This window comes from Bufo gargarizans, chromosome 6, assembly GCF_014858855.1.
Source record: "Bufo gargarizans isolate SCDJY-AF-19 chromosome 6, ASM1485885v1, whole genome shotgun sequence".
NCBI classification, from domain to species: Eukaryota; Metazoa; Chordata; class Amphibia; order Anura; family Bufonidae; genus Bufo; species Bufo gargarizans.
In genome coordinates, this window is record NC_058085.1 from 230,863,967 (window position 1) to 230,878,285 (window position 14,319).

Genomic DNA, 14,319 nt, shown 5'->3' on the forward strand with positions numbered 1-14,319 from the left:
GACTTTTGTGGCCCTAATAGCCAGTTTTGGTGTCCCTAACTGTCCCTGATCCAAAATGAAACCTCTCCCTACACTGGCAAAACACATAATGTAAAATGGCTGCCAGATCGAGTTCTGTTATAGGGTTGGGGGTGTGTCCATGTGCTGAAACATCTCAATTGGCTGCCCTGTCCCACCTGATGGATGTGTCATGGGTCAAAGTTCGGCGCTATGTAAAAAAATATATTGTGTGTGAATATCGACATATGTTTACATGTTCTACGAATTGTGAACGAGCAAAGTTCGCCCGTGAAGCGACCGCCGGGCGAACCACAAGGCCATCTCTAAGGACTGGTGTCAACGGCAAAGTGTCCAAGAAGTGACTGTGTTATGGATGAAACCTCTCTCCACTAGGGTTGAGCGAACCCGAACTGTAAAGTTCGGGTTCGGTGTTCGGGCAATATTAATATACCATCGAATCTGAGTTTTCTCCAATCTGATGGTGTATTTTAACTTGACGCGTCCCCATCACTATAGGAACGCCTCTATGTTAGAATATATCATCGGATTTGAGTTAGATCGTGAGAACTCAGATCCATTCTAACACAGAGGCATTCCCTTAGTGATGGGGACGCTTCAAGTTAGATTATACTGAGAACTGTGGACATAACAGCCCCCTGCTTCCTGGCAGCACCTGATCTCTTACAGGGGGCTGTGATCCGCACAATTAACCCCTCAGGTGCCGGACTCCCTCCCCAGTATTAAAATCATTTGTGCCCAGTGCGCCCCCCCCCCCCTCCCTATTAAAATCTTTGGTGGCTAGTGCGGCCCCCCACCCCCACCCAACCCCTATTAAAATCATTGGTGTCCAGTGCGGCCTCCCCTCTCCCCCCCTTATTTAAATCATTGGTTAACAACCCCTCTCCCCCCTCCATCATTGGTGGCAGCTGAGCAGCAGTCCCGATCGGAGTCCCAGTTTAATCGCTGGGGCTCCGATAGGTTACCATGGCAGCCAGGACACTACTGCAGTCCTGGCTGCCATGGTATCTTAGCACTTTTAGCAGCATTATACTTATGTGGCCGGCCGGCGCTCCTTCTACTAGTAAGTGAAAGGTCTGTGCGGCGCATTGCTTATAGCATAAACCTGTCACTTAGCAGTAGGAGGAGCGCCCAGCCGGCCACAGACAGCGCACGTAAGTATAATGCTGCTAAAAGTGCTATATAACCATAGCAGCCAGGACTGCAGTAGCGTCCTGGCTGCCATGGTAACCGATCGGAGCCCCAGCGATTAAACTGGGACTCCGATTGGAACTGCCGCTCCGCTGCAACCAATGATGGGGGAGTCCTGTGGCCACTGCCACCAATGATTTTAATTAGGGGTGGGTGGGAGAGGGGAGGCCGCACTGGACACCAATGATTTTAATAGGGGGGTGGCTGCACTAACCACCAATGTTTTTAATAGGGGTGGCCGCACTAATCACCAATGATTTTTATAGGCGGGTGGGGGTGGCGGGCCGCACTGGCCACTAATGATTTTAATGCTGGGGAAGGAGGGGGGTCTGGCCCCTGCTGCCTGCCTGCACCCGATCTCTTACAGGGGGCTGTGATCCACACAATTAACCTGTCAGGTGCGGCACCTGAGGGGTTAATTGTGTGGATCACAGCCCCCTGTAAGAGATCGGGTGCTGCCAGGCAGCAGAGGGCAGTTATGTACACATTTCTTAGTATATTCTAACTTGAAGCGTCCCCATCACCATGGGAACGCCTCTGTGTTAGAATATACTGTCGGATCTGAGTTTTCAAGATCGTGAAAACTCAGATCTGAAAAAGATAATACTATTATTTTCCGTTATAACCATGTTATAACGGAAAATAATACAGTGAAGTTTGGGTCCCCATTGACCCAAACTTTTTTTTAAAAGTTTGGCCGAACTCCCCGAACATCTAGGTGTTTGCTCAACTCTACTCTCCATGTAATGTGAAATTGTAAGTATGCACAGAACTTATGGAGGAGGGTGTGTGTTTTGATGAAGCATACTTGTGATCTGAGCTTCTTGAATCATGAACTAGTAAGGTATGGACTTTGTACTTTGCCGCAGACAAGGTAAGAAGCAGGTACTGTATTATGGACTATGGTGAACTGCTTGAAAAATGCATTATGAAAAGTTTGTAATTTTTTTTGTTCAAGAAAGACTTGAATGCATCAAACTTGCTGTAAGTGAGATTTATGTTTTTTTTATTTACGTGACAGAAAATGTTTAGGTGTTACAGCTGCTACATCGTGTAATATTAAAGGGTTTCTACCACTTCGTTTTCACATAATTAGGTGTCAGACACTAGCGATCCGCTAGTGTCTGCTCTGCCAAACAATCCTAATATAATAGCTTTTGGGGCAGCTGTTTCGCTAAAAAATGAACTTATATTGATATGCTAATAACCCTCTAGGTGCTATGGGGGCGTCATTAGCACCTAGAGGATCGGTCTACCTTCACAAGATGCCGCCGCCCAGCGCGTCCCTCCAGCCCGCCCATCTATGACGTCATAGTGCTCCATCGGCGCAGGCGCAGTGGAGATGTCTGAGCAGGGATGCGGTCGGACATTCACTGCGCATGCGCCGAATACAGACGCGCACGGCGCATGCGCGAGAAGTCGTCCGCTTGATCGCATTCCGGAGGAGATGGGCGGGCTGGAGGGACGCGCTGGGCGGTGGCATGTTGTGAAGGTAGACCGATCCTCTAGGTGCTAATGACGCCACCATAGCACCTAGAGGGTCATTAGCATATCAATATAAGTTCATTTTTTAGCGAAACGGCTGCCCCAAAAGCTATTATATTAGGATTGTTTGGCAGAGCAGACACTAGCGGATCGCTAGTGTCTGACACCTAATTATGTGAAAATGAAGTGGTAGAAACCCTTTAACATGTGGAATGTGCTTCTTGAGTAACTTTTGATGAAATTGTTTGATTGTAAGTTTTTTTAGTTTTGTAATAAAAATTTAAAGCTGGTCTTTTATGTCTCATAGGCACAAGGCTGCCATTTAAGGTTGTTGGCTGTTTCTGTCTCATGGATAGGTTGTTGGCTTCCAAATAGCAGTCTTTTGGCATATAGCCTTGTGTGATTGTTTGTTATATGTTGTAGCTAATAAAATTGGACGTGAAATACATGCATATTACATTGCCGATATTTGCAATCGCAAATTTATGGTGAATATTCAGCTAAAAAATTGAGAAATATAGCGAATTTGAATATTGCCTATGCTGCTCATCACTATTAGGGGACACCATTGCTATTAGGGTAATACTTACTCTGCAACAATGTTTAGACAGGTGTTGGAGCTGAGCTTGGATTACATGATGATATGATCTAGGCACAGAAAAACTGTTTCATAGTTCTGGTAGTTCAAGTAGTGTTGCATTAGTCTGTAAGACTTTGCAAATCCAAAGTACATGTAGTGGAATTCAAATAGGCCCATGGGGGTTTTGAAAAGTCTTTTCTCTGTCTTCTGGGGCCATAGGTTCATGCCAGTATCTGCTTGTTAAGTCAGTAGGCAGCTGATTCTAATTCTACTAAGGACTTTGATATTTTTGCGAGTTATGTTGTTATTTTTTCTATAGTTTTTCTTATAAAACCGTACGCTACCATCTTTTTTTTTTTATGAGGACTAAGGGTGCAGCTCACAAACTGTAGCAGTCTCTAATGACTTTGGCATCTTTCAAATATTGGATCATCTTTTGACAGGTTGGTACTAGGAATGAGCGAAGCGAACTTCAGATCCAATATCCAAACTTTGTTCTAATGCAGTACAGAGATTTGACTCCATACAGCATTAAAATGGATGCACTCCAGTAAGGCGAAGTGAGTTATCAATGAAATCTCGTGGGACTTTGGCAAATAAAGTTGGGATTTCATTATTTATTTATTTTTTTAATCAATTTAAAACTTTTTTCCAAAGTCGGCTTTGTTACCGAGGTACCAATCGGTAAAGAAGATGACTTTGGATACCTGATTTAAAATGGTTTTCAAGTTTAATAATCAAATGCGGAAGTTATTCACCAAAGTTTCACAAGACTTCAATGACATTTTAATGCTATTCGGAGACAAATCTCAATCAGCATTAATATAAACTTTGGACCGAAGTGACTTCAGACCTCGGATCCAAAGCTCCCTTCACTTATGCCTAATTGGTACATGCCTCGTACAGATGATGAGATGCAGTAGGAATGGTGTGTTAGACCAAGCTGGCTTTCCCAAAATCCAAGGAATGCTTGCTGAAGACTTGGTGATTTTCTTTAACAACCTTCATCACTACTTGAATTTGATCAGCAGGTGTGGTCTTACGTATTTACTACATTAAGTTCCGCCCACCACAGTACAGCTTAGTACTATCTGACCTCTTATTAGGTTGTCTGCTTCTGAGAAGACTATTGGGCAGTGGCTGCTGGTACACTCACAACATCTTGAAAGGTGCAATTGGGCAACAGGGTAATGCTTTTCTATGGTCACTCTGTTATTTCTTAGGTTCAGAAAGCAAATTGGTACTTTGCCTTGAGAGGCAGTCACTAAGCTTTTTGCTGCTACTAGCAGAAGTTGTGCAATGAGCAGGACCGTGGTCAGGATATGGGCATAGAAGTCTATAGTTTTTGTTTGTGACGCCAATTGCAGCGTGCACAGGGTACAGTCTCAGGGCCCTTTAAGGTGTTGCAACTCAAGTACCAGGTTAGGAATGCCAGAGTGGGGTAATGTCTCTGTGTAGTAGTAGGTATAGTGTCAACTGTGTCTCCTACCTTGGTATGGCTGGACTCCCAGATCGTGGCTCACTTGCAATAAAATGAGTGTTGCTAGTAGGAGTAATTGAGGGATTTGGTTGCAATAATTGAGATCCAGACTTGGAAAATAATTTAAACTGGTCTTTACTTGATGCAGCAGTAATCCATATAAGATACAGCAATAGTCTAAAGTCCCAGCAGGTATTGGCAATGTATGGCAGGAATCTATCTTCTGCTTATATCATCTGCCTGGAGCTCTCTTGCAGGATAAGTCATCTGCTTGTGGCTCTGTAATGTGACAGGAATCTACATCTTCTGCGCTATCTGTCTCCTGCTGTATTGGGGAGTGACTAGCTGAGGAGGAGCTAAACTGGAACGAACTATTCCAGTTCAGCAACACCAAACTGTCTCTAAGTCCCTGGAAAACACATTGCTGCCACCTGCTGGTGAACATTGAAATTACAGCAACATGATTTACAAGGCTTCCAATGCACATTAGTGAGGATCAGATGTTAAATTACACAGGATGATAATGCAGATACACTTATCAGGTTGTAGCGGGGTAAAAGAGTTTCGTAACATAACTCTGAGATGTTACAGTTGCTCTTTCAGATGGATGGGTTATAATAGAGCCTGGTAGTCTTGGCCTTGGATACCTGGGCAGGCTCAGCACCATGGAAGGGTTTCTGTAATAGGTTTCAGGATTAGGCTACATTCAAACGAATGTATGTGTTTTGTGGTCCGCAAATTGTCCACAAAATGACGTCCGTATGGCATCCGTGTTTTTTTTTTGCGAATCCATTGTAATAATGCCTATCCTTGTCCGCCAAACGGACAAGAATAGGATATGCTTTATTTTTTTGCGGGGCTATGGAACGGACATACGGATGCGGATAGTACATGGTGTGCTGTCAGGATTTTTTGTGCACCCATTAAAATGAATTGATCCGCATCCTATCCGCAAAAGAAACGGAATATATATACTGAAACAAAATATGTTTGTGTGCATGTAGCCTTACTGGATGGTTATGCGAAGACGACATATTTCCCTTTTTGCATTGGCAAACTTCTGCAATTCTTCCTCCCAAGGGAGGTCCTTGTTCTTGAGGGAAGCCCTTTTGAATAGACAACACTGCTGTCCCACATGACTATTTATGTGCCAGTGCCTGCAAATTGGTCTTTCTATGTCATCAAAGCAGTTGGTAGGAAAGCTCAAAACCAGCAATCTAAGTGACTATTCAGACCATACTTACGGTTTTGGTGCAGTACTTGTTGCTATACTGGGACTATACTTGAGCTATACTGGGACTATCCTATCAGGTAGCAGTCTGGTTGTTCACACATGGCAAAGTCCAGATTCCTGTGCAGGAATTAAAGGGGGAATACAAATGGAGCGCCAGAATAATGCCTTTAGGATTTAACTCTAAGCTAAATCAGTTAGTTGGTAAATTGAGTCCACACTCACTGATCCGTAACACCTGATTTATGGTCTATCCATTCTTTGAAATCCAAGAAGGAAGTATCAGGATACAGGACAGATAGAATTTTAACTGGCTCTTTAAATGGATTTTCTGCTTTTCTTATATTGATGACCTATCCTCCAACATTTCTTTTCTAAAAAAGCTGTACCAGTCCTGCACATGTACGTTGAGCAGAAGGTGGGCCAGTCCCTGGGCCTTTTGGTGTCTAAAAGAGTTCACGCAAGCCTTGATGTATGGAGTTGTAACTATGGTCAAGGACAATACATGTCGTTCACAGCCCACTGGGTAAATGTTGTTCTGGACCAAGCACACCAGTAACATGGCCAGGTGATGCCAATGCCGCCTCCTCATTATAATGCTGGATTTCTGCGCCAATGTCCTTCTCTGCCTCCACATCCTTCACCTTGTTCTCAGCTTCCACTGTAGGCACAGTTAACAATGGTCCTCCATCATATCATTTATGCAAAGCTAGGTGTTGTCATGCGGTTCTGCAAGTCGTCAGCCTGGCCGAATGGAGTCACACCAACTGTCTCCTTGCTAACTAGAGATATGAACCATGGTTACTGATAATGGGAAGAGCATTTTCTCTGCACTGAATCAGGGAGGGCTGACCCATGCGCCCTGCATGGGGCACATCTTGAATCAATCTTATTGTCACCCAGTTCCTCAAGTCTTCCACTGAACTGCAAGAGCTCATAAACATGTTCAGGAAACTGTGCATGCACTTTAGCCAACATCACCTGATATGCAACATTTCCATCCATTAGAACTCAACACTCCATGTGTTAGACTGTCTGTACGAGCAGAGGAAGGCAGTCAATGATTTATTAATGCTGCAGACGGACAGGTACTCCCCGATCTAACTTTCACATAAGCCCATGGCAGCTCATGTGAGACACGTGCCGTTTGCTCAGGCCCTTTGAGGAGGCAACTTTATTTGTCAATCAGCAGAACGACGGGATGAATGATGTCATTCCACTCCTTCACGTGGAGGGGATGCTGACAAATCTGGTTGGTAAGCGGACAAAAGACGTAACACCTAAATTTCATGGCCACCTGAGCCCTGAGGAGGATTAACTGGCAGAGGATGAGGACCTAAACACCCAGGATTTTTATACAAAACTAGGTGGTTTATCTGCCCAAGCGACAAGGAGAGGATCAGGAGGGGGCATGAGGAGCTTGTGGGAGTCGACGAAGAAGACAGAGATGACCCAGACAGACCATGGCAGTATGAGGAGATGGAGGCACGGGAGCCCTTCGAGTCCCTTGCACAAATGGCCAGAGGCATGCTGTCATTTTTGTGTAGTGACAATCACATTGTCAGGATTCAGCAGAGGGACGGCTGCTGGCTATCCACATTGTTCGACCCTCAATACCTATCAAAAATGGGGGCTTTTTTAGACCTTCTGAGAATGATGCAAAGATGGACTACTATAGATACATGCTATGTAGTCAGTTGGTCGCTGCCTATGAGCGCCATCTCCCGTCCTCAGGAAGGTCTTACCAGGGGGATCCTCTGCATTCATGCTTCATTGCCACGACTTGGGGGGAAGGCGGAGCAGCACTAGCTCTAACTTCAGTATATTCAGTCTGGAGTCTATGATGAACAGTTTCATTCAGCCGCCTACTAAAGAAACCACCCAGCAGCAGCAGGACATGCAGCAGAACCTTAACCAGCAGGTGGTGGAATACTTGGATTGCACCCTGTCACCCATGATCCAAGATTCCCTGGACTACTGGGCATGCAAAGTTGAAGTGTGGCAACAACAGGCCGATTTTGCCTTGGGCCAGTAGTGTGGCATTACAGCAAGTATTCAGTTTGGCAGGGGGCATAGTTTCCCCGAAGAGAACTCGCCTTTCCTCCCAAAATGTTGAGAGACTAACCTTCATAAAGATGAACTATGCATGGATCGACCAGGATTTCCAGATGCCAGTGTTTAATGCAACAGAAGAGATCATACTGTGTACTGCCACAACGGAATACTCTGAAAAATTGTCTGTTGCTTCTGGACATGTCCTGCTGGCCACCATTCTGATGCTGCCACTGCCTGATGCCACCTGCCTCCTGCCTCTGCTGCCATTCATACAATGGGGATTCTTGGCCTACTGATATGTACATGTCATTTTTTTTTTAAGAATATGCATGCCACTGGGCCTTGCTATCACACTGCTCTTATTAGGTGCTGCTACTACTCTGATCTGCCACTATCTTGTGCTGTATGCCACTGCTGCTGCCCCCCTCCCCACTCTGTCATGATGCCTCTATTTTCTCTGTTACTGCCGCTGCCGTTTGCCCCCATCCCCACTTTTGTCACTGTTTACTGCCTCTGCTGCTGCTGCCACCCTCCCGTTCTGTCATGGAGCTGTTGTTTGCCCCATCCACACTTTTGTCACTGTTTAATGCTTCTGCTGCTGCTGCTACCCTCCCTGTTCTGAAATGGAGCTGCTGTTTGCCCCCATCCCCACTTTTGTCACTGTTTACTGCCTCTGCTGCTGCTGCTGCTACCACCCTCCCTGTTCTGTCATGGAGCTGCTGTTTGCCCCCATCCACACTTTTGTCACTGTTTACTGCCTCTGCTACTGCCACCCTCCCTGTTCTGTCATGGAGCTGCTGTTTGCCCCCATCCACACTTTTTTCACTGTTTAATGCTTCTGCTGCTGCTACCACCCTCCCTGTTCTGTCATGGAGCTGCTGTTTGCCCCATCCCCACTTTTGTCACTGTTTACTGCCTCTGCTGCTGCTACCACCCTCCCTGTTCTGACATGAAGCTGCTGTTTGCCCCATCCCCACTTTTGTCACTGTTTACTGTCTTTGCTGCCACCCTCCCGTTCTGTCATGGAGCTGCTGTTTGCCCCATCCCCACTTTTGTCACTGTTTACTGCTTCTGCTGCTGCTGCCACCCTCCCTGTTCTGACATGAAGCTGCTGTTTGCCCCCATCCCCACTTTTGTCACTGTTTACTGCCTCTGCTGCTGCTGCCACCCTCCTTGTTCTGTCATGGAGCTGCTGTTTGCCCCCATCCCCACTTTTGTCACTGTTTACTGCCTCTGCTTCTGCTGCCACCCTCCTTGTTCTGTCATGGAGCTGCTGTTTGCCCCCATCCACACTTTTGTCACTAATAGTAAAAAATGTATATAAAAAAACAGGCACTCACCAACATTATACATTTTTTACTATTTGTTGCCTATATCGGATGAACAGGTGATTCATCCAAAAACAGTGCACCTTTACCATATAAGCAGATACGGGTGAGCCACGATATAAATTTAACTAACACTTTTGTCACTGTTTACTGCCTCTGCTGCTGCCACCCTCTCTGTTCTGCCATGGAGCTGCTGTTTGCCCCCATCCCCACTTTTGTCACTGTTTACTGCCTCTGCTGCTGCCACCCTCCCTGTTCTGACATGAAGCTGCTGTTTGCCCCCATCCCCACTTTTGTCACTGTTTACTGCTTCTGCTGACACCCTCCCTGTTCTGTCATGGAGCTGCTGTTTGCCCCATCCCCACTTTTGTCACTGTTTACTGCCTCTGCTGCTGCCACCCTCCCTGTTCTGACATGAAGCTGCTGTTTGCCCCCATCCCCACTTTTGTCACTGTTTACTGCCTCTGCTGCTGCTACCACCCTGCCCTTTATGTCATGGAGCCACTACTTGAATCTCTTGGCACTGCATGGCTAAGTCCATTGCGATAAATTAGACCTGAAGCTAACATAGCTGTAATACTGATGCCAGTAAATCTACAGCTAACTGAAGGGATTAAAAAGCATGTGTTTGGCCTGCCACAACATGTATTAAAAACTTTATTTTTTTCTTCACAACTTTATTGGCGCTGCCTCTATTTCTTGACTTTGTTCCACTAAGGAACAATTTGACATAGCTCCTGAGGGGCACACACAGGTTTTTGGCTTTACTAAAGGGTGCTGTATGCTTTTCTTTTTGTTTAACAAAAGGGAATAACTATACATTTTGGTGCACTGAACACAGTGATTTAGACAGTGCTAAATTACACCTGTAATTCTGACGGCACAGTACCTACAGAACGGATTAACTATGAATGTGGGTGCACTAGAACATAATGCAGTTTAACCTCTAGCCTTCACACTGGAAATGGGCCACCAAGTGGGATGAATATGATTAGGCAGAGTAGCCTGGGTATATATGATTTTTCACAATTCGTGACGAATGAATTCAGAATGAATCAAATTTCTTGTCAAAGATTTTTATCTAGTAGTGACACAAAAAGTCCAGAATTTTCAACCTTTAATGCTGCCATATAAATTTGCTTTCAGAGCAATAAAGGTTGTGATAAGCCTACAGCAAGCAGTTTTCTTGCACACACAGATGTAAAATAACAGTAGAGTGCCCAGAGGACGGGAGAGAATAGTAACAGTAGTAGTAGCAATAATGGAGGCTGTAGTTACTCACTCTGACACTCACTGGGTCAAATAGTGATAAGAAGGGCGCACCTTTCTTCCCTTTGAGATATTCTCTGGCTTTGGGATGGTGATGTTAGATTTTGAGTTACAAAGCACAATTCTCTGAAACTTGGGGCAATGATGCACTGTGATGTTGGTGTTGTTAGTACCCACAATGATAAAGCCGAGTCTTATACAACAAGTCCACTGTACTTTACTGAATCTGTTCAATAAATGGTTCACACAAACACTGGCAGTTTTTACAGTTTTCATATGCAATAACCAAGGCTGTAAACAGGAGATCGAATCTCTTCCCTGTGGTCTGCACAATCTTCTCAAATCAAACAAGGTGTACAACTGATCTATCTCACTATATGAATCTCTGTAGTATCCTCAGTGGAATATAATCTCTGAACAAAGGACCTTTTCCGCCTTTCTGATATGCTCAGAAGCATGAAGTTTATCAATCCCATCAGTGTACAGAGAAGTCTGTAGCCGGAATATAGATGGGATACTTTTCTCTGAAAAAAATGCTTTACAACCCTCCTGTAAGAAATGTAACTGTTCAGGCTTTAGAGCTAAGATTCTCATACTCGGTGTAGCCACGCTGGGAGAGACACATTCTGTTCACTTCAGATGGAAAAAAATGACGAATATTAAGAAAATAAATATATAGCACTATATTGAATATAGTGCTATATATTTGTTTTTTAGAATATTCGTGATTTTTTTTTTACATCTGAAGACATGATTCCTCCCTGCTTAAGTTGCTTGTGGGCCAATAACTCATTGGCCCACAAGCAAGAAGCAGGGAGGAATCATGTGTTTAGATGGAATAAATGATAAATATTCAATATAATGAATATATAGCACTATATTCTAAATATTAGCAAATTCTCAAAGTGGCAAAATTCGGACTAAAAATGTGTTTTTTGAATATTCGTGCTTAACACTAGTTGTGATGTCATATGTCACCACGCACAGGATTTTGAGGGAGGCCGGCGGCCTGTCGCGAGCGAATGGAGGAGGCGAGTATGAATTTTTTGTTTTTTTACACTATTTCAGGTTAAATCAATTCGCTAACACCAAGCACAAGGAAATTCAGCTTCAAAGCAAATTGAAATTATCCTGATTCGCTCATCTCTAATTATATACAAGAACTGACTGTTTACCTAAATGAATGCGACATTCTGACAGATCTCTCTTCCTCACCTGTCTGTCGGACAGAATGTATTGTAACTGTAAATGTATTGTAACAGAATGTATTGTAACTGTAAAGTTCGGGTTCTTACCGAACTTTAGGATTTTTGGACCCCGGACCCGAACCCAAACTTTTCAGTAAAAGTTTGGATTCGAGTTCAGTGTTCGGCGAGTTAATGGTGCTATTTGAAAGGCTGCAGAGCAGCCAATCAACAAGCGTTTAACTTGTGTGCCCTCAGAAGCCAACAAAGCCATGCCTACTAATGGCATGGGTGTGATTGGCCAGTGACCCAGCCTCTATATAAGCTTGAGTCACGTAGCGCTGCCCGTCACTCAGCTCTTACTAGTGTAGGGATAGGATGCTACGGCTGTGAGGGAGAGAATAGGAAAGAATCTGTTATCAGAAGTGCTCATTTTTTTACCCTGCCCTGAGTCCAGTGACAGAGAAAAATTACTCTTATCCGTCAGTTAGGTGGGCGTCGGCAGCCATTTTTCTGCAAGTTTAGTGAACCAGCACAGCATATGTGCATTTGTGACAGTCAAATACAATTTTTAAATGCTGAAATTATATTATGGGTTTAAACAAACACCCATTTTTTGCAAGACCCTACATTTGGGGCCTTTGCTGCATTTGTCACAGTGAAATACAAGCTTTAAATACAGCAATAATATTCTGGGTTTAAAAAATACACCAATTTTTTGCAAGACCCTACATCTGGGCCCTTTGCTGCATTTTTCACGGGGAAATACAAGCTTTAAATACTCCAATTATACTCTGGATTAAAAAAAAAAATTTTTTGCAAGACCCTACATCTGGGGCCTTTTCTGCATTTGTCACAGTCAAATACAAGTGTTAGATATTGATGTTACCGTATTTTTGGCCCTATAAGGTGCACTTTCCCCCCCCCCCAAAATGGGGGGAAAATGTCCCTGTGTCTTATGGGGCGAATGCTGGCAGTTTTACATCACTGGCTGTGATGTACGGTATGCGCGAGCGGGGGGAGGGACTGGGAGGAGGAGCTGGGGGCCGGCAATATCGGCAGGGCGGTGCAGTTAGTGTACTATAGCCCCGCCCCACCGCTCCAGTATACTAATATAAAATGTCTTATTCAATTAACAGTTATTAAACATGCCCCCTCACTCCTAATAGTGCCTTACATCCTAACCGCTTTAGTAGAATGCAGGCAGGCCGAGCGGGCGGCAGCATAACTCCCTGATGTCACGTGCCTGCTCCGCCTACTTTGTGAACGAAGCAGGCGATGCAGGCAAGTGACGTCAGTGAGTGACGCGCCACCCGGCCTGCCTGCCTGGGTTGTACTGAAGCGGTTAGGATGTACGGTACTATTAGGAGTTGGGGGGCATGTGTAATAACTTTTAATTGAATAACAGTGTCTGTCATCCACAGATCCCTCTATAACAGTGTCCGTCATCCACAGATCCCCCATAACAGTGTCCGTCATCCACAGATCCCTCCATAACGGTGTCCGTCATCCACAGATCCCCCCCATAACAGTGTCCGTCATCCACAGATCCCCAGTAATAGTGCCATCCATTAGACCACCATTAGTTCCAAACCCACCAAAAGCACACCTTTTTTTCTTATTTTCCTCCCCAAAACCTAGGTGCGTCTTATGGGCCGGTGTGTCTTATAGGGCAAAAAATACGGTATATTCTGGTATAAAAAAAATACCCATTTTGTGCAAGATAACAAATTTACCGCCTTTGCTGCATTTCTGACAGTCCAATACAAGCGTTAGATACTGCTGTTATATACTGTGTTTAAAAAAAACACCCATTTTTGCAAGACCCTACATCCAGGGGGCTTTGCTGCATTTGTCACAGCGAAATACAAGTGTTAGACACCGCTGCTATATTCTGGTATTAAAAAAAAAACCATCCATTTTGGGCAAGATAATACATTTGCAGCCTTTGATGCATTTCTGACAGTCCAATACAAGCGTTAGATACTGCTGTTATGTTCTGGTATAAAAAAACCCCCACTAATATAGGGTAAGATAATACATTTGCGGCCTTTGTTGCATTTGTGACAGTCATATACAAACTTTAAATACTGCAGTTATAGTCGGGTTTTAAAAAAATCCATTTTGTGCAAGACACAACATTTGGGGCCTTTGCTGCAATTGTCACAGTCAAATACAACCAGTCAATTCTGCAGTTACATTGTTGGCTGACAAATTAACATTTTTTGTGACCGTAAAGTAATTGTATAAAATTTGCCTGTCACACTACTGTGTGATCTCAATAAATTTTTCCTCTTTATGACATCGGGACTGCTTTATTCTCAGTGAACTTACTTGTTGACTATTGGCAGTTACATTGTTGCCTGACATAAACCATCTATTAGTTTGGTGGGTGAACGCAAAGAATGAGGAGAGCATCAAATAAGGGACCAGGCCTCGGTCGTGGAGCTGCTGGTGAAGCTTCTGTTGCAGGGAGAGGACGTGGTCGATCTGTGCGA